The 21,196-nt window shown below is 45.6% G+C and overlaps 1 protein-coding gene across 6 annotated transcripts in view; it reads left to right on the top strand.

Annotated features, from left to right (window-relative positions):
* RALY (RALY heterogeneous nuclear ribonucleoprotein) overlaps positions 1 to 21,196 on the top strand; it is a 272,388-nt gene that overhangs the window by 72,519 nt on the left and 178,673 nt on the right. For all 6 annotated transcript variants that reach the window (XM_034787281.1, XM_034787276.1, XM_034787279.1 and 3 more), the window contains exon 2: positions 12,025 to 12,114. The gene's annotated coding sequence lies outside the window, so the exon portion shown is untranslated. The remainder of the gene's footprint in view (positions 1 to 12,024; positions 12,115 to 21,196) is intronic.

Below are 21,196 nucleotides of genomic sequence, written 5' to 3'. Positions count from 1 at the left end.
GAGAGACTAAAAAAAAATTAGAATTGTTCATCTTAGAAAAAAAGATGACTAAGGGAGGATATGATAGAGGTCTATAAAATCATGACTGGTGTGGGGAAAGTGAATAGAGAAGTGCTATTTACCCTTTCACACCATACAAAAACCAGGGTTCACCTGATGAAATTGATAGGCAGCAGGTTTAATACAAACAAAAGAAAGTACATTTCACACAATGGACAACTAACCTGTGGAACTTGTTGCCATGGGATGTTGCGATGTCCAAACGTATAACGTGGGTTCAAAGAAGAACTGGATAAGTTCATGGAGGACAGGTCCAAATAGCAAGTGGCTATTTTCCAAGCTGGCCAGGGAGGCAACCCATGCTCTAGGTGACCCTAAACCTCTGAGTACCAGAAGCCAGGAGTGGAAGACAGGGTGGGTCTCTCCATAATTGCCCTGTTCAGTACACTCCCTGTGAAGCTCTGGTACTGGTCACTGCTGGAGACAGGATATTGGGCTAGACGAACCATTGGTCTGACCCGATAGGGCAGTTCTTATGTTCCTTGTGATCATTTTGGAGCAGCTGTAGTTGTCTGGATAGGGCACTCCCTGCAAACTAGTTCTTTATGGTTATCTGATGGTGTCCACAGACTGGGTAGCCTCATTCTGTCTCCTGTCTTTAGTCGAGTTTGCAGATGGGCAATGGTGGCTGTGTTCTTTTCCTGACAGCAAGCCAACAAGACCCACCTCCCCATCGCTATTAACAATGGCAGCAAAGCCCCTGGGGGTAGAAGAGTGGAGAGGCTGCCATCTCCCACCTGCCCAAAGCTGCAGCTCCATTGACTCCTTAGCACCATGTTGTAGCAGTAAGTGCATTCACAAGAGTCCACTCACGGATCCAGCTTTGCCACGCATATGGACAGAATAAATTGGCTCCAAAGGGAACAAGCCTGTGTACAGCACAGCTCGGTTCTCCCCTCCCCTCCCTCTCCCCCTGGCTAAGAAGCAAATATCCATTGTCAGGAAAAGGCAACGAGTTAAAAGAAAAGGGTCTAATAGTTAAACCGAGAGTGCTGGGTCATGTGTACCGTTGAGAGGAGTGTTGCTGGGAAGTATCAGTACTTGTCTGAATGCAGGGGTCATTTCAAGGTCTGGCGGGAACTGAGACTCTTGCCTTTAAATATACCTGGAGGTGGCAATAGGAATTGAAGGGATATCATTTTAATTTCTGTCAGATTTGTAGACATCAGGCTCAGTTCTCCATGGCACCTGCACCTGAGGGGAAGGGAGTGGTGGCTTTTCAATCCTTCTTACCCCTCACACACTCCTGATCCTGGGGTTTGGTACAGTTGCTGGTCACTTAGAACATCCTCAGGACTGTTCTAAATTACACTGATGGGGTTCCCGCGAGCACAGTGCGCTCCTGCCCTGTCCTTCCTACCCATCACAAATCCCTCTGCTGGGAGGCGCCAAGTGGCAGTAGCACAGAGATGGCTACCTGGCAGTTCCCCTGTGCTGGAGGAATCCTCAACTGCCTAAAGAGGCCACCAAGTTATTTTGGTATAGTTTTTTTTTTTTTAGACTCTACATTTTGAACTTTTAGAAAATACAACAACAGTCACCGCCAGGAAGAAGTGAGGGCCACTTTCCTCAGGGCCTGATTCTGTCCTGCAAACTCCCACGGCGGCCATCTCAGGCAGTGGGAGCTTTGTCTGCCTGAGGAGGGGAGAATCTAGTCCTAATCTTTCATGTTTAGAGCTAAGCCTGTGCTGTAAAGTTCCAGTCTAGATCTGAACTCTCCCAAAGCGACACCTAATCCTGCCTCAGTGTGGGAGGATGGGCTAGCTGACCCTTCGAGGGCCCTGCCAGCTCTGTATTTCTATGCTTCGGGTGGTGGGGCAGAGGGAGACTTTGAATCGAGGTTGGCGTTCAGCCCACTGCAGAGACAGAGGATAGCCACAAAGTTTGTACCTGGACCTAGACTGTCTCAGAGATAAGGGTTGTTTGGGCCTGGGGTTTTGGTTTGTCTGTCTCGTCTATGTAGTTAAGTTCTGCAGGCCAAGAACTGTCTCTTACTATGGCTGCATCTACACTTGGAGGAAGGGGGTGTGACTCCCAGCTTGTGTAGACATACTTGTGCTAGCTCTCATCACGGCAGCACGGGCAGTGGCAAGCAGCAGCATGGGCGAGATGCCAAGTACCTGCCCATGGTGTTCAGGTGGGTTTCTACTCTGGGCAGCGACCCATGCCACTGCTGCTCATGCCACCACGGCTACACTACTGTTTTTAGCATGCTAACTCTATGAGAGCTAGTGTACATCGATGTGAGCTGGGAATCCCTCCCCCAGCTCCAGGTGTTGACATACCCCACGTGTTTGTTCTGTTCTTAGCACAGTGGGGCCCCCTGGACACGACATCGTGGGGACAACACATGTCCCTGTCGCGGCTCTGGGTTGTCTAAGGAGAGGCGTTAGTCGTCTGAGTGCACTGATTCTTCCTCATACTTGAAATTAGCACTTGCGCTGTCTTCTGTCCAAGAAGCAGCCCAGTGCTTCTCAATGTCAATTCATTGCCTCTGTCTAAAGAGCAGCACAAACAATCTGTGTAATTAACTTAGTCCAAGCGGCTGGGAACAATTCAGAATATTCACAACTCTACGGAAAAGAATCAACCCTTGATGGAATGGGTCAAATTCATCCCTGGTGTAAATCCACTGTACTCAATGGTGGTACAGCGAGGCAAATTCTATCTAGATAAATTCTTATATGGGCCCCTATACCCATCGGATCAGTGCTCTTCCTACACATCAAAGAATTTATCCACCCAGCACCTCTGTCAAATGCTATTAGCCCCATTTTAAAGATATGAGAGTGAGGCGCAGAGACAGAAGTGTCCAAGGTCATGCACGGAGTCTGTGACAGAGCCAGGCACTGAACCCAGTTCTTGATTTCCAGTCCAGTACCTTAACGTCCTGGCAATTCTTCTCCTCTGCCCTGCTGTACCCTCTATGCTTTCCTACTGTAGTTAGTTTTGTTGTAGTTTTACTGATGGGAATAGGCAGTGAGTTGAGTCTCAAGTTTGTGTAGAATAGCTTCTGACCTGGCCTGAGGACTTCTTAACAGCAACAGAGTGTGTGTAGCCAGAAGATGGAGACATTATAATGATTTCAAATTACAAGCAGTGGTGAGTTGTTTTTCCTACCTGGAGTGGAGCAGGGAGACTGACCCCTCCCTGATCGCATCCTGAGTCAGGATGTGGTTTAGAGTTTCACATCTCCATTAGGGAGAATGCTTTGGTTTTCCTGCCTCAGGAAAGGGGGATAGCTAATCTTGCAGCTGAGTTTAGGACTTGCATGCTGTACGGCTCATGAAGCAAGCCAGCATGGGTGAGTGAGAGACAAGCGGAAGGAAGAGAGACCTGGCTCCCAGCAAACATAATTCAACAGCATGATGCTTCTGCACTCAGGGAAAAGTCGCTCTGCAAAGTTCAGCTCCACTGATTCAATAAGTAAAAGTGTCTGATATTCTCAGCTACTAAACAGACCTCACCCAGGGATGAATGAACAGACAAGCTCCAATTAAAGCATATGAAGATTCACTGGGGAGAAAATATGACATGAAATGATCATTGGAGGAGTAAAGGTGAATGAAAATGTCATGTAGAAAGGAAGAAGCGTATTCTGAGATCTCAAATTAGTATCAGAATATACAGGGGAGCTTCAAAAATGGCAAATGAACACATTTTAAAGCAGATTGATTAAAACAGTGTCCCCTCATCTTACCTACCATGACCTGAGATTCACTTATTCTTGGCATCCATATATATCAAGCATGGGCAAGACTTAAATTACGGATTTTATTGCTGGTACTATTGACCCCTAAAGCAGCACAGAGAATTAAGCTCCATGCTCCATTTCAAGTTTCCATGGTGCGTCGCCTCTTGCAGGAAAACTACACAATCATGCAAACAAACTCTTTTGATTCACTTTTGAAATGCATCAGTTTGATTTTTCTTTTAAGTCTAGTGTTTTGGGGATCTCAAAACTTTAGTGCTTTTCAATAAAACTGAGCACTTCCTTGGTACTTCTTATCCCTAGGTCTCAGTGCATGTTGCAAAGTAACAGCACCCTCATTTTTATAGATGAGGAAACTGAGGCAGAAAAAAGTTGAGGCTCCAATTTTCAGAAGCAGTATTTGATACCAATACCAATGAGCCGTACACACAGTTGCCAACTTTCACGCAGTAAATAAGTACCCCAACTTTCACAATAAACCAAAAATCAACCTAATCCCATTTCAAAACAAGGCCACAACAAGCCAATGTGACTAGATCCTCCCGGCATGCAGTCTGGGACTGTGGTGGGCCCACTGTGTACCCCTGACTTTCTCCCCCACTTGCCCCTGCTTGCCCCTTGCCCCCGCTTGCCGAGAGCCGATCAAAAAAAAAAAAAAAGAAGCAACAAGCTGCAATAAGCTACAAGCCAAACAAGCAACAAGCTACAAGCCAAAAACTAGCCAACAAGCAAATCACAAGCCAATTAAGCCAAAAACAAGCCCAATTTCTGTGGGTTTTTTTGTGGGTTTGGCATATTTGCATACAGCATGCAAGTCCTACGTTCAACTGCAGGTGGCTATTAGCAAGATGTGCCAGCTGTTCCCCTTTCCTGAGGCAGGAAGACCAAAGTATTCTCCGTAATGCAGATGTGAAACTCTAAACCACATCCTGAGTCAGGATGGGATCAGGGACAGGTCAGTCTCCCTGTTCCACTCCAGGTAGGAAAAACACAGCTCACCACAATGTCTCCATCTTCTGCCTACACCTACGCTGTTGCTGTCAAGAAGTTCTCAGGCCAGGTCACAAGCTCTTCTACACAAATCTCCAATCAGGCACCCAGAAATGGGGCCACCTGAAATGAGTGCCCACTTTTCAAAAGTTTGGCCTAAGTGACTTGTCCAAAGGGAGTCGGGGCAGAGCCAAAAATGGATTCCACATCTCCTGGTTCCCAGTTCATTTCCATTCCCCCTTTAACTAACCTGTATTAACAAAGCAACTGGGAATGAATGGCAGAAGCTCCAACCATAACTCATCTTGCTCATCTTGGAGACCCCATAGAACTTACTCTAGATGCTATCTAATGAGTGAAGGATGTGTTTCAATTCCTCAGCTTAGCTCCTCAATGTTACCTTGACGAAACTCTATTGGTCAACATTTCCCTTTCTGCAGTACTTAACAGGGGAGAAATGGGGTAGGCAAATGAGTCCTGAGATATTCTCCTGCATTAACAAGTTTTCCCACTGAAAACTATTAGGGCCTTAATAAAAGTAGATGATGCCCACACACATAATAGTTCACTCTGTTGCTGGAAGTGCTAAGATGAGGCTTTAACCCAAGCACATCCTGACCATTTGTGACCATTTGATCCAGATTGCCTTTTGCAAGATGAACAAGGAAGTGAACTCCAACGTCCAGGACAGAATTAATCCTCTCCTTTGGCCACCTAAACTCCGATTGCAGTTTCATTAAGAGGTGGTGCTTTGCTGCTATTCTTGTCCTAAACTGTCATGTAGCACTTTTATGTGCTATTAAATAGGTGCCACTTTCCATTTCACTTGGACTCTTTTGAAAATCCTGCAAGCTGTTATTAACCCCCTTTCACAGGTGGCAAAGCTAACACAGAGAGTACCTAAATGACATGCCTAAGGTCCCACAGCAAATCTGTGGCAGAGCTAAGTATAGAACTCTGAACCTTTGCCTCTGAGGGCTGGGTGTTAAATGCTGGGCCTTGCTTGCCATCTGCAGGAGTCCTATCCAGAGCTTTTCACATTCCTTTATATCTCTGACATAGCATCCATCCCCAGACATCATCCGTTTGCTTTCCACTTTCCATTGACAAATACATGGGCCCCTGAGACACCCCTCTATCAACTTCTCTCTGACACAGCACTGTATGTTACAGCCCTTTGTTTGCCATTATTCAGCTGGCTTAACCGCAGACGTCGCCCCAGGGATATTGGCCTGTGATGGAGCTTCCTTTCAAAATCCAAACTGATGATGTCACCTTTGTCTCATGTTTCTTTTTAAAGACCTACAGCAGGTTAGAGAGGCCGTACTGGAGTCCAATTGGGGTGACCCCGTCAGGTAACACCAGTCCAAGTGTTCAGCTATTCATTTTTTGACCAGAGACTCCAGGACTTAACAAGCCTGGGTGGCAGCCAGCTTCGGCCAGCATGGCACAGGCCAAGGGGACCCTGATGGTGGGATACCCATTCTGTGGGGGGGCTCTGGTGATTCAAGGACCCACCATCACCACCTGCATTCCTATGAGGGGTGGGCAGCTCTCCAGTGTGTGCCCAAAAGTGCCTGACGAGAGGGCATGGGCAGGGTACCAGGGGAATAGCATGACTCAGCACATCCAACAGGGAATTTCTGACACTGTTTAAAGATGGCTGAATTCCCAGGAGAAAGTGACTATGCGTCAGGGGCAACTGCCTCCTTGAGTGCAGTGACTCCGAGTGGGACAGAAACTGGTGAATTAAGTCTTCTATCAGTTCCCTCCATGGTGAGGTGAGGCTGGCTAGTCTCTGATCCCCTCAGTACTGAGGGGCTGCTCCCCTGTCTGTCATTCCCCTGCCTTCTCCCTTGGCTTCCTTTTCAAACTGAGGCACCATATTAGTGAGTCTCCAGCCTTGAGGACGAGTTGCTGTTTTTAAAGATCTATGATATATCTTAGTCAGTATCTCTGCTATTTCATCCTTCATTCCCTTCCCAAACCTCCCCTGAACGCCACCTGGTCCCGGTGATTTACTGCCCTTCAGTGCGCTTTGCTTTTTTGTTGGTGAATTTATATTTAATTTTTATATCCGTTATCATTCAGGGAGGAAAGGGAAATGCTTCGGGGGCCCAGAGCAAGAATAAAATGGAACATTTTAGAGCATTTCCTTTGTCTGAGAGATTTTGTTTTGTTTTATCTGAATCTTGGCAGGGTTTGTTTTCCCCCTCCAATTTCGAGCATCATTCAGAATAGGCTGCAGTGATTCCAGCAAACTCCCAGGACAGTAAACTACACTCTGATTAACTCCAGGGCTGTAAGAACTAGCATCTGCCACTCTCACTACTTGAGTGTATAGTCCTGTTGTTCCAGTGGGATCCCTCTTCACTGAGGTACTGCTCTATGAAAGGGCAGGAGAATCTGGTCCTTAATGCAGCTGTTTGCGTGCGAAGTTGGGGATTGCCTCCTATGTCAGAGAGAAGGCTTTGGATTCTTTGACCATGGGACAGTGTTCCAAGAAGGAGGAGTGCTAGGCAGAGATGGACTCCACCTAATGAAGAGAGGGAAGAGCATTTTCACAAGCAGGCTGGGTAATCTAGTGAGGAGGGCTTTAAACTAGGTTCACCGGAGGAAGGAGACCAAAGACCTGAGGGAAGTGGGGAAGTGGGATACCTGGAGGAAGCACGAGCAGGAGAGTGCAAGAGGGGCGGACTCCTGCCTCATACTGAGAAAGCAGGACGATCTGCGAGTTATCTAGTGCCTATACACAAATGCAAGAAGCCTGGAAAACAAGCAGGGAGAACTGGAAATCCTGGCACAGTCAAGGAATTATGATGTGATTGGAATAACAGAGACTCGGTGGGATAACTCACATGACTGGAGTACTGTCATGGATGGATAGAAACTGTTCAGGAAGGACAGGCAGAGCAGAAAAGGTGGGGGAGTTGCATTGTATGTAAGAGAGGAGTATGACTGCTCAGAGCTCCGGTATGAAACTGCAGAAAAACCTGAGAGTCTCTGGATTAAGTTTAAAAGTGTGAGCTACAAGAGTGATGTTGTGGTGGGAGTCTGCTATAGACCACCAGACCAGGGGGATGAGGTGGATGAGGCTTTCTTCCAGCAACTAACAAGTTACTAGATCACAGGCCCTGGTTCTCATGGGAGATTTCAATCACCCTGATATCTGCTGGGAGAGTGATACAGCAGTGCATAGACAATCCAGTCAGCCTCACCTCAGTCCCTGGAAAAATCATGGAGCAGGTCCTCAAGGAACCAATTCTGAAGCACTTAGAGGAGAGGAAAGTGATCAGGAACAGTCAGCATGGATTCACCAAGGGCAAGTCATGCCTGACTAACCTAATTGTCTTCTATGACAAGATAACTGGCTCTGTGGATGAGGGGAAAGCAGTGGACGTGTTATTCCTTGACTTTAGCAAAGCTTTTGATACGGTCTTCCATAGTATTCTTGCCAGCAAGTTAAAGAAGTATGGGCTGGATGAATGGCCTATAAGGTGGATAGAAAGCTGGCTAGATCATCAGGCTCAACAGGTAGTGATCAATGGCTCCATGTCTAGTTGGCAGCCGATATCAAGCGGAGTGCCCCAAGGGTCAGTCCTGGGGCCGATTTTGTTCAATATCTTCATTAATGATCTGAAGGATGGCGTGGACTGCACCCTCAGCAAGTTTGCAGATGACACTAAACTGGAAGGAGTGGTAGATATGCTGGAGGGTAGGGATAGGATACAGGGGGACCTAGACAAATTAAAGGAATGGGCCAAAAGAAATCTGATGTGGTTCAACAAGGACAAGTGCAGAGTCCTGCACTTAGGATGGAAGAATCCCATGCACTGCTACAGACTAGGGACCGAGTGGCTAGGCAGCAGTTCTGCAGAAAAGGACCTAGGGGTTACAGTGGATGAGAAGCTGGATATGAGTCAACAATATGCCTCTATTTCCAAGAAGGCTAACGGCATTTTGGGCTGCATAAGTAGGGACATTTCCAGCAGATCAAGGGACGTGATCATTTCCCTCTATTCGACATTGATGAGGCCTCATCTGGAATACTGTGTCCAGTTTTGGGCCCCACACTACAAGAAGGATGTGGAAAAATTGGAAAGAGTCCAGCGGAGGGCAACAAAAATGATTAGAGGGCTGGAGCACATGACTTATGAGGAGAGGCTGAGGGAACTGGGATTGTTTAGTCTGCAGAAGAGAAGAATGAGAGGGGATTTGATAGCTGCTTTCAACTACCTGAAAGGGGGTTCCAAAGAAGATGGATCTAGACTGTTCTCAGTGGTAGCAGATGACAGAACAAGGAGTAATGGTCTCAAGTTACAGTGGGAGAGGTTAGGTTGGATATTAGGAAAAAACTTTTTCACAAGGAGGGTGGTGAAGCACTGGAATGGGTTCTCTAGGGAGGTGGTGGAATCTCCTTCCTTAGAGGTTTTTAAGTTCAGGCTTGACAAAGCCCTAGCTGGGATGATTTAATTGGGGATTGGTCCTGCTTTGAGCAGGGGGTTGGACTAGATGACCTCCTGAGGTCCCTTCCAACCCTGATATTCTATGATGTCATCTTTTATTTTATAGGTTCATGTGTGAGGTAAATTGAATTTGGCTGCAGCATGAATGATGCTTTGCACCTTCCATCCAAGGATCCCAGCCCATTTTACAAACCTTATCTGAGTCTAACTCCATAGTGCAGGAGGCACAAAGAGGTGCATCCAAAGTCATCTACTATGTCAGTGGTAGAGCCAGGAAAGGAACTCACATCTCCGGAGGCCCCTTCAACACCCAGCTGTCCCTCTTCCATCATATGTTTTTCACATTCACACACGCTCCTTTTGGACTTTTCCTTATTTGTGAGGGGAGAATTTCAAAGGATTGGCAGTTTGCCTCAGATTAGGAGGTCCCATGGGTTTGATTGCTTAATTTTCTGATCTAGGGAGGAAGGATGAAGTGGTTCAGATCTTTATCCAAAATGCCAATAGAACCTGCTTCTTGTCCCTCCCCTTCCTCAACCCAACACCATAATTCTCTACACCTCTGGGTTCTATCCTGGAGTGGAAACAGGAAATGCCCCAACCTCCTCATGAAAGCCTGTTCTCATGACATTTCTACCATGCTGTTGCAGAGCTCAGGGATTTAGATAATCATACAAGTTTCTGAGAGGTCTTACCAACCCATGGAAAGGTCCAGCTAATATGAATGATGGGCTTAACCCAGGTCCCCTTAACCCTGACAACAGCATGGCCACTGACTTCAAAGAGAGCAATATCGGACCCTATGAGTATCACCAAATTCATAAAGCACTTCACTGTGTCCTTTAGGATGGAAGAAAGTGCTGCTATATGGAAAAATTACCTGATCGATAGCCTCAATCAATGTGGAGGCTCCATCACGTGCAGCTCTGAACCACTGTGCAGCTGAAGATTATTTTCTTTAGTTTGCAGTGGGATTCTAGCTCATTAAATAGGTTCAAACTCTCTATTGGTGAAAGCCCAGCAGGTTGTTACCCTGTCTCCCTTTAACATCAGCAATTTGGACCTTCTGCAGTTTGGCTGCATGTCAGAGCCTGGATCGAGTCTCTAATTAGCAAGGAGCAAGGCAGGTTTCTCATCTAGCAAACCAGACTGATGAACTGACCTTCCACCTTAACATTTATCATCATTGACAGGGCCCTGTCCACACCTGCTGGTTTTCCATCAGGATCAGGCAGCTTGGCTACCTGAATATCTTATAAACAATGTGAACAATTTTATCTGGAGTTGAATGAAGAAGTTAGCAGCAGGGGACGGTTATTTGGGGAATCTTTACTCATTTGGGGATTATGGGAAGAGAGCACCGGTGCTGATTTAATCCCTGGATTTGTACCGTTTATCTTCACTAATCCCTGACAAAGCAGATTTGATGGGTGGGGACAAGAGAACTAATTGGATATTTTTATATAGTGACTGAAGCACTGGACTGGGCATCAGGAGAACTGGAGTCTGTTCTTGACTCGGCCACTGACCTGCTGCGTGACCATAGACAAGACACTCAGTCTCTCTGTTTTCCCTCTCACCCTTTGTGTGCCTTATCTATTTAGATTGCAACTCCCTGAGGCAGGGACTGTATCTTACTATGTGTTAGTGCCGCACATAGTTCAGTGAGGCTCTGATCTCGGTCACGGCCTGTATGTGCTACCAGAATATAAATAACAAAGGTCCTCACTTGGACGAACCTCAGGAAGGGCTCACTTTGAGTTTGGTTCTGTGTGGGTGAGATTTTGGTGGGGAGTGGGTCTCACTTTTTAGAAACCATTTTGCCCATCTCTGTCATAAAAACATGCTCTGCTCTGCCTGCGCACAAGGGAGAGTCGCACAGGAGGAAGGCAGTTTGTGAGGGCGATGGGGCACTAGCTTTCATGCTCTGTAGCTATGAGGGTGTCCCTCCACAGCAAGTTGTGGGCCTGTGACTTCCTGCAGGTGCAGCTATTGACTGTAGAATTCTTTATCTGATGTCTCCGATAGGAACTCCCCAGTCCAGGTACTTCTTCTCATGCCTCCAAAGGTGAGCATCAGTTGCATCATGGGAGATACAGTCCAGCAGAGAGCCCGGCCCACAGGACAGAATGAGGGCACAAGACACCTGAACTAAAACTTCCATCAAGCACCCTAGCAGCTCAGGCAGACACAGATTAATATTGCAGTGACCTGGGGAAAAAAATGCTTTAATTCAGCTCAACCACCCAAATTTCTTTGTTTTGGGTCAACCTTAAACAAAATGTTAATTTCAATTTCTCACCAGGAAAATCAAAAATTTCAGCAAAATTGAAATTTTACTGTGTGAAAACTTCAATTTTAACAGAAATCACTTTTCCCTGAGGGAAAAAATAAGTTTTTGTGGAAAATTGCTGCCCGGCTCCAGTAATCAGTTAACATGAACTCTACACATGAATTCACTCAAAATGGTGTGTTCATTGGTATTTCCCCACAACAGGAAACTCTCACTCAACTCCCCACTGTTTTCTCTCCAGGTGTGTAATCCATGCTGCTAACACAACATAACTGTGTGTCCTCCCTGGTAAGAGCTGGTCCTTTAGACTATGAAGCTCATGCTTTGGGATCCAAAAGTCCTAGGCTGGATCACTGCAGGCGACAACCAGCAGCAGGCATTGTTAAATAAATTTAATTCAACTGCAGTACACGCCGGCCCACCTTTGTCTGTTGAGGATTAGAAAGTATTGGATTATCCTTTTACCACAACAGGCACCAATTTGTGTTTCCTAATTCTTGTAGGTCGGAGCCGAGTCCATAAAGGGATACCGTGCCTGCTCCTGGACGGTGACAGGAAGGATTAACTGACACAGACTCCAAACACCATTCCTGGTGAGTAACTGATCATATTGTCTATTACTCTTTAGAATCAAAGGAGTGTTATCCGAGAATGTTTGCATTCTCTTGCTGCCATTGTGCTGGTGAAACTGGAGGGGCCAAATGGTGGTACTCAAGGGGGTTTCTAGATCTTTGGTGACGATTGGTTGCATTAATGTAAACATCCCCGATACCTCTGGTTACTCTAGGGCTAGAGCATGGTTCTGACTTGCATGGTGCCCAGGGACTAGGCACAATGGAAATACTGGTGCTCAGGGAGAGCCAGGACACTGGAGGGCTAGTGCCGCTGCCAAAGAGGATGACGTGTAGGTCAAAGACTTGCTCTAGTGTCTCTGCACTGTCCAGCAGAGCAAACACTGCATTTTCTCAAACAGTGGTAGAAGGGCTGCATTCCCTCTGTGTTTCCTGGAGCTCTGGTGTGGCCATGCCAGGCTGAGACACAGGGCCTCTGGCTCCCCATGCTCCTACTGGGGCACAGCAGCTCCACCCTCCCTCAAATCTTAAAGGAGCCCTTAGCATTTAGGGTGGTAAATAATTCAGCAATAAGGACATCTGGAAGGGCATTCCCATACTGTTAATGAAAAAGTCTTGACACAAAATAGAACTGGAAAGTTCCATTATATAGGCAGAATAAACAAACGGCATAACAGAAGACCCTATTCTTCATAGATAAGGGAACTACTATGGTGTAATTAGGCTTTAGTATGAAAATTTAAATTAGAGGATTCAGCAGCATGGAAGGAAAGGTTAAGAATATTTTTGTAAATAACACTACCAGCAGTTGTTTAAGTTCAGTGTGACCATGCGTGCAACGAACACCCTAGTGCCTTATGGAGAATCATTTTTCTGCACAGTATCTACTGGGTCCAGTCACTGTTCTTCTGTGCCATGACACCGCTGAGCTTCATAACGGAGAAGAATGGCTTTTGTTATTCTTGAGCAATGTGAGCATAAAAATCTCAGGACCTGACTGCAGCAGACCTTTGAACTGCAGAGCCCTTACCATCCACCGGCCTGCTGAGTTCCTGAACTCTGTGGGAAGGTTGGCAGTTCTGCTGCAGAGGCTTGTGTCTCTTTCATTTCTCACTCCCCAAAGAGCATTCAGAGCTAGTGAAATAAAAGTTTCTTCTAGACAGGCTCATGAAAATGCCATTATTCTGGCAATCCAGGAAGGGCAGTGAAAATGCTCGTTATTTGGAGCGTCCAGAAAATGTTGTGAAAATACCCATTATTCTGGCGATCCAGAAAAGGTCCCAGAATACCTGTTGTTCTGGCAATCAGAACTGGTTGTGAAAATGTCCATTAGCTGGTTGTGTGGATTGGAATAGTTCTCGTACTGCCAGTGTTTGTTTCTCAGGTGAGAGTGGATGAACGAAACTATAGATCTCCCCTCTCAGAAACCAATAGTGCCTGTGAGCTCCATCCCGGGGTCTAATCGCAAATTAATCCAGACTCTAATCACTTGTTCAGGTCAGTTATCAGCCAGGGCTGTTCCTGTCCTTTCAGGATTAGTACAGCACTCCATAGCACTATAAGCTGTGGCCTGCCAGTGACCTTCTTAGCACCCGAGTGGGCGAGGGAAAGAAGGGGTGTAACGTGTTTTCTTATTTGGAAAAGACATGCGGGGGCAGGTGGGGGGGGAAATGTCAATGTATGTAGCAGACTCTGCCTGCAGCTGGCATTGAGATATTTTGGTTACTGATTATTGTAGGACTTGTGGCTGAGGTTGTGTGATTTCAACATAAGAGTTAGTGGAGTTGCGTGATGGAGTCAAGAAAAGCTTAACTGTACGGACGAATTATCCTTCTGGGCCTATGGGAGCTTTGTCAAGGAAAGGAATGTGCAGTAGGATAACAGATGTATTTGGAGTGACTACAAAGCTGTAATTCACTCCCAGGGCTCCACTGATGTCATAAACCACGAGAACACGACTTCAGCACTTGAGGAATGGAAGCACTGAGCAAAGCCTTTAGAGTGAATTTAGCCTAATATCCACTCCTGGGCTGTCAGTTGCTATCTATAAGGCTCACTTTGCAACTTTAACTTTTCAACAAGAGACGGGCAAGTGCTTTGTACTTTGGCCTGTTGGCGGCTGGCAGGTACTCTCCACCTACCCAGTTCTCTGTTTCACTCTACGTGATTATAATCAGCTGATATGATATCACAGTGTTGATGCTGGATGGCTGTTCAGTTTTGGGTGTGTCTGATGGGAAGTTGGGGAGTGTGTTTCAATCTGTCCCCATTTAATTTTTATCAACACACATTGTCTGATATTGTGACATCACTTCCACAAGTCAGACTAACAAGGGCGGAGTTGTGCTTCCCACATGCAGCTAGAGGACAATTGTCAAGTTGTTAGGATCCCAATGTGCTGTTACTGGCTCTGCCACTGTTTCCCTGTGTGATCTTGGGGAGATCACTCAATCTTTCTGTGCCCTTCTGTCTATAAACTGGGGGTATTAATGATGCAGTCTCCAGGTTCTTGTGGTGCCATGCAATGCATAATGGAAAAATAAGCAAAAACCAACAAATAATCAAAATCACCCTCAGAAAATTCAAAATAAATAAAACAAATTATGTGGTTCTCTTGAGGACAAAAGAGCACAGATAGGATAAAGGTTGGCCGAGTCCAATGGTATATTCTGCAGTGTCTACAGCACATAATAATAATGTATATTATGGTAACGCCCAAACATTCCAATTAACATGGGGTTGCCCTTGTATTGACTGCCATACAAAGATGGATGAGACAGGCCCTAGGCAGGAGAACTTACAGGTACTGATGGAAGATGGGAGGTGGTTAGAGCCTGGGCTGGCATGCTGGCGACCTGGGTTCAACTCACTGCTCTGTCACAAACTTCCTGTCTATGTCACAGTTCTGCACCTCCAAAGAGGAACTCATAATGCTTCTGTACTTGAGGTGTTTGGGAGGTTAGATAGATTAAAATGCTCATGTGTTCTGGTAATGGAAACCATAACAGTACCTTAGCTAGGTGCCTTTTGGCTGAATAACTTGACTAATGTGTAGTTATTTCTGGTTCTGGAATCAAGGTGGGGAGATTTCATATGTAATAAGATCATGATTCATGTTTAGAAATAGCCCTAGCCCTAAAATATTTCAGACTAATCTTCTTTTGCCCTGCCTTCTCTCAAAATTTATATTATCCAAGTTCAGATTCCCCATACGCTTTCAAAAAACATAATTCTAAGCATATATAATTCTGTCTGCTAGGAGGGCATGGGGAATCTGAACTTGGATAACACAAATTATGAGAGAAGACGGAAGCAGACGATTAATTGGAAATATTTAAGTTTGAGGGCTGTTTCTTAACACCTAATTCGCGATCTGATTTTATATGAAATATACAATGGAGAGCTGGATTTTCAAAGTGCTCACTATTGACTACAGTGGGACCAGAGTTAATCCAGTACTGAGTGTTTTTGGAGATTCCACCATGTACCTATGAAGGTCAATGTTTGTCACATTTCCTATTTCATCCCGCTGAAGATTGAAATTCCCCAGGACAACTTCTTGTCTTAGAATTGTTCTCATTGTTCCCTAGGGTTAGAGGTCAAAGTCCTCTGCAGAAAAAACAAAGGATTTGGATTTTGTTTTGGGGGGTGGGTCTTAGGCTTTCTACTGTCCCAAGGTACGGTGCCATTACCTGAGCACACTTATAAAGCTGGTGAAAACAGAACATATTTCGGTATTTTCTTTAGCTCTTTGGGGGGTTAAGGAAGTAATAATTCAGTTAGTGGCAGAATTAACAACTAATTCCTCTTACTGTCCCTTAGTCTTATCTGACTAACACCATGAAGGAGGACAATGGGATCAGTCCTAAAAATATGGCACCACCATTTAGGGCTGGATTGTGACTCATACCACTCATCTGCAGAAGGGAGTAAGCACCCCCCCGTATGCCCTTATGCAGTCTACCCAATTTTGGGGTCTGGATGTGCAGGGTTCCTCTTCTGCACACTCCTTCCCCAGAGCAGGTGGGTGGGTGCAGTAGGGGATGGGTGGAGTCTTGGTTCTTGCGATGTTCGGTGATCACTCAGGCTCAGATAGATGGAAGTCAGGAGCAGAATAACCAGGGGGCAGTTTGCCTTGGACCACCCGTTTGAGAGGGCCCCAAGCCTGAGCAGTGTTGTGATTCAGCACACCAGGTTGTGACGTTTGGAGTGGGGAGCCGGGCCCAGCCCAGTAGCACAGGAGCCAAGCTACCATTGTGAGGGAGTGCATAGTGGGCTCGCTCTCAAAACCCCTCCCCTGCAGGGCCTCCCTTCAGTGGTAATATTTTCAGTTTCAGATTTTGCCCTGGGTCCCCAAAACCTCTCAGTGGCCCTGGTTAGGAGCCTAAATACTTCTGAGGACCTGAGCCTCGCTGCTTATGGTACTTCCAAGATCTGCTTTATTCTGCATTCATTTCCAACCAACTGTGCACAACAAGAAGAGCTTCTGCCCAGACTCTGCCTGGGATGCTCAGCCCTAAAGGCAGAGTCCCCAGTACCACCATTCCACTCCCCGAGCTTGCCACCAAACAGCTGAGCAGGCAGGGTGCATTGTGATTTAATATTGGTACAGTCCAGCAGTAAATTACTATCCCCAGTGGGAGTTGGGAGGGAGAAGGATGGAAGTTGCATCTCAAGGAGCGTATCTGAGGCTCAGGGACTCCAGGGGCTGCACACCATCCATAGCGCTCCTTGCTCAGGGTTGTGCTAAAAGTCAGGAATCAGGCCCCCTTTTATTTTATTTATTCAGATTAACTCTATAGCACTCATGAAATGCTCTAGGCCCTGACCTTGCACTGTAAAAGTCAACGTGAGCTTTGCCATTGACTTCAAAGAGTGTAGCATCAAGCGCCAAATGCCCTACAGCAGTAGTTCTCAAACTTTTGCACTGGTGACCCCTTTCACATAGCAAACCTCTGAGTGTAACCCCCCCTCCCCTTATTCAGTAAAAACACTTTTTAATATATATAACCCCATTATAAATGCTGGATGCAAAGCGGGGTTTAGGGTGGAGGCTGACAGCTCCCAACCCCCCAAGTAATAACCTCGCGACTCCCTGAGGGATCCTGACCCCCAGTTTGAGAACCCCTGCCCTACAGCAGCATGATGTTCTCTCCTTCCCCTGTGGAGTTCCATTACAGCATGGTTTTAAAGTGGGAAGGCATGTGCTTGAAATAGTTTGTGCAGATTGACTGTGTGCTGGCTTTTAGTTAGAGGTTGCTGGCACATCTGAGGACGGCACAGAAATCTGGGGGATCCATAGTGGTCCTGTGAATGGTACCTTTGTGGGAAAATGTTTTGGCTCTAGCAGCAGAATTTGGATCCAGATTTTGAAGTCCCCAATTGTTTCATTGTAAGATCAGATGCAGCCATATTAAAAATTCAGGTCCAGATTTCAGCATATTCGAGTTGGGATTTTGGTTTGGGACTTCTCTGCTGTTGTGAAGTTTATTGAAAGTAGGGAGATGGCTGGATAGCAAGTGAGAAACGAGGTTGCAGAGCCTGTGGCCCACCACAGCAAAGAGGAAATCACCTGCTCACTTACTGCATCAGGGTGAGAGCCTTAAATAGCTGGTGGTATTTGAGCATGGATGCCTACCAAGAACAGGTTGAAGGAGGAGGCATGCAGAGGTGCTATGACATTGAATTATCTAATGTTTGTGAAGAGCTTTGGGATTCTCCGATGGAAGGGGCAGTCCCATTGCACAATATCAGTATTATTTATTGGAACTGTTTCACCCATTTCTACTAATAACAACCTTGATGGCATTTCCAATGGTATACCAATCCACACCCGAGTCAAAGATACTGAGCGGAACTGAGAGATGATGTGTAAGGCCTTAACTTGGACTCAAATTGACTCTTAGGGGAGTCTCCATTTCAGTGTTGGACAGTTACATCCACTTATTAGCATGTTAATTACACTGCCATAAACCTTAGAATTTGGCCTATTCATGTCTTATTAAGAAACACATGCACTGGGCCAAATTCTGCCCCAGTTTACTTTTCCTCACTTCAAATGTGATGCAAGCAAGGACTGGTATGGAGCTTCAGTTGCTGCTGTGGTTGAACAGCACAGTGTGGCTGGTTTGGCAGAGCTGAGAGAACACACACACACACACACACACACACTTTGATTTCAAAGCCCTACTCTGGGGAAACCAAATGGGACTATTTCACTTTCTTTCTGAATATTAGAGTCTGACCTTAGCAGGATCCAATTCTAAAGAAATCCCCTCAATCCTCTTCCAGTCTTCTCTCACATCACCTTGATCAGCCTGCCAAGGAGCTAGCCCCTGGAAGCTTAAATACGAAGAAGACTGCAGTCAGTCTGCATGCTCTAGTGTAGTCTGTAAGGCTCACGCCTGACTAGCCCTGGGTGGTGAGAAGGAGTTGGTCCTCTTTCAAATGGCTTTTTCAAGACCAGTATTGAGTGGGCTGAGATTGGGATTTTCCCTGATTTTTTCTTTCAAGTTAAAGTAGAAAATAACCTCTTGGCTTTTTTAAAACACTGAAATAAAATGCAAAAAACACCCGGGGAAATTTAGAGTTCACTCCTGTTTTGCGGAGCGGGTGCTGTCTGCTTGTCAGTCTATATATTTATCAATGCCTCACGTGTCAATCTTAATTCAGATGCTTATTTCATCAGAATTCTAAGGAACCCGAGTCTAATTTCCTGTGACACTTGGGACAAGCTCATCAGTCAGGATAGAAAGAGTGGTGCCCCCTATTTGTCGCATGCTGTGGAGAAGCCCTGTTAATAGACAACAGGAATTTATGTTGGAAAATGCCTCAACTCAGGACACTGTGGGATCCAGTTACCTACAAGCTGAGTTCTCTGTGTAGTTTGTTAATGATCCTAATAAATTCTCAGTGAACAATCAGCATCTCACACGCACGCTGCACTTTATGCATGAATCAATAAAGTGTGGACTCCAGAGGCAGGGGGAAACTGGCATAGAAAATCAGCTCCTTTTAAAAAATAATCCCCTGGATCAGTCAAGAGGACCTGGCAGGGCAGCTTAGCTGACTTTTCATCGTAGGCTGTGGAAAATAGAAAGTTTTGTTCTTCAACTGCTGAGAGCCCTTTAATCTGTACCTAAAAAACATAAAGGCAAGAACACAGCTGGAATCCTTTCCAGGTGGGCCCAGTCCAAGGATTGCCTGCAGCTGTTTGAGCTGAAAAGAATTAGCTAACAAGGTCTGCATTGTTCTTAGACTATACAGTGGATGCTGTTCTCAGGCAGGTAATTCACTTGGAATAGGTTGCACCTGAAATAGATTTGTGTTTGTTCAGTGAAAAACAGGCTGTGGACTACGGCTGGTGAACGAGAAAACCAAGATGAACAATACAGTGGTTTGGAAAACCTGTGCCAGGAGCATTATCAGTGCAGACTTACTTTAGATCAGACAAGTTTAGAACCAGAATAAAAGACTATGTCATTGGCAACGAAACTCTTGTTAATTTGCTCGGCTGGACCCAAAGCAAACCAGAGTAAGGGATTATTAGATATAGTTTGGCTCCTGTAAGGAAAGGAGAATCCATATGCAAAATTCAGATCCAGATTTCAGTCAGCTCCATATTTCTCAAGTGTGAAAGCCCCTATTTTTCCTTGTCTCCCACATATGTTCTGCCTATGCATAGACTAGCTTGCTTGGCTTTGAATTTGAATCTAAACAGGACTGACATGGCATCAAGTTTTCAACTCAGAGACAAGCTCTGATGTGTTAAATCTTCCATTCTTCATTGACTTTAGCTACAAAGAAATTTCTATTGAGGGAACCCTTATGTGACTATGGCTGCCACGCTTGCACTGCTGTGCTCATTGTGACTTAGTGAAAGGTGGACAGAGAGAGATTCCAATTAAATGATTATAATAGCCTCAATGGGCAAAGATTCAAAGATCTCTGAATGGGTGGTTATCTACTCAGCTCCGGTTAAAACTACCACGAGCAATTCAATGCCCAATCAACCGGTTACAAAAGGATGGTTGTAGCACAATTGTGCCCTGAATCTTTTTAACCGATAGAGCTCATTATCTTACTTGGCTATGTTTTTAAACAAAGCATAATTTCATCTCCAGGTTCTCATCCTCTCCACTAAAACACTCAGGAAACTGGTATGTTTTACATACCTGGAAATAGATCTAATGACAATGCCACGCTGGAAGCTCTAGCTGGGAACAACCTTCAGACTCTCAGCCTTATAACTGCTTATTTAGCCCGGAAAGGGAAAGTTGGAGAATTCAGTCATTTCTTTGCATACAAGAATAACAGCTCGTTCAGTGCAGTTAGTGGAAAGCGAGCGTCCCACAGAAAAGGAAATATTTTTTCACATTGCATGTTGTGAGCCTGTGGATTACAATACTTGCACTTTGAGAACTAAAGTCCCGATTCAACTGAAGCACCTCAACTTGAAGCATGTGGGCCCATATCCCCTAAGTTATTTAGGCACCCAACTCCAATTGATTTTGGTGGGAGTTAGGCACCTAAATGGGCCACGGAGTCAATGGTAACACTCGAGCATAGTTATACATATGCTTAAGTACCTTGCTGGATCTGGGCTTACGTTCTATAGCAGACTTATAAATAGGTTCGTTAATTTTACCATGACCAATAAAAAACATTTGTTATTGTTAGAGCTGAGTGATTAATTCATACTGAATCATTTATTTGGTGAATTAGGTCTTTTTCTTTACACATAATGTCTGCCAATCGCTATCTCATCAACATGACTCATTGTAATGGAGTGGCCTGCCCCTTTTAAGGGCCAGCCCAGTTTGATTATTAGACTCCGCTGGGAAGGGGCTGGGTGATCCCTATACAGGTGTGAGAAAGTTCAGGAGAGAGCGAGAGCTGCAGCAGGGAGATGGTTCTTGCCGTAGGCCCTGATGCAGGGGGATTGAAGTGAAGGAGGTGTCCTCCAGTCACCACTGAAAGGGTCTGTCTACACTGCAGTTAGATGACTGCGGCTGACCCATGCCTGCTGACTTGGGCTCCTGGGGCTCGGGCTAAAAGGCTGTTTCACTGCAGTCTAGATTTCTGGGCTCAGGCTGGAGCCTGG

The sequence above is a fragment of the Trachemys scripta genome, chromosome 12 (genome assembly GCF_013100865.1).
Source record: "Trachemys scripta elegans isolate TJP31775 chromosome 12, CAS_Tse_1.0, whole genome shotgun sequence".
Classification (NCBI taxonomy): Eukaryota; Metazoa; Chordata; order Testudines; family Emydidae; genus Trachemys; species Trachemys scripta.
Note: the sequence above shows the minus strand (reverse complement) of the source record. Positions and strands in the feature narration are given on the sequence as shown.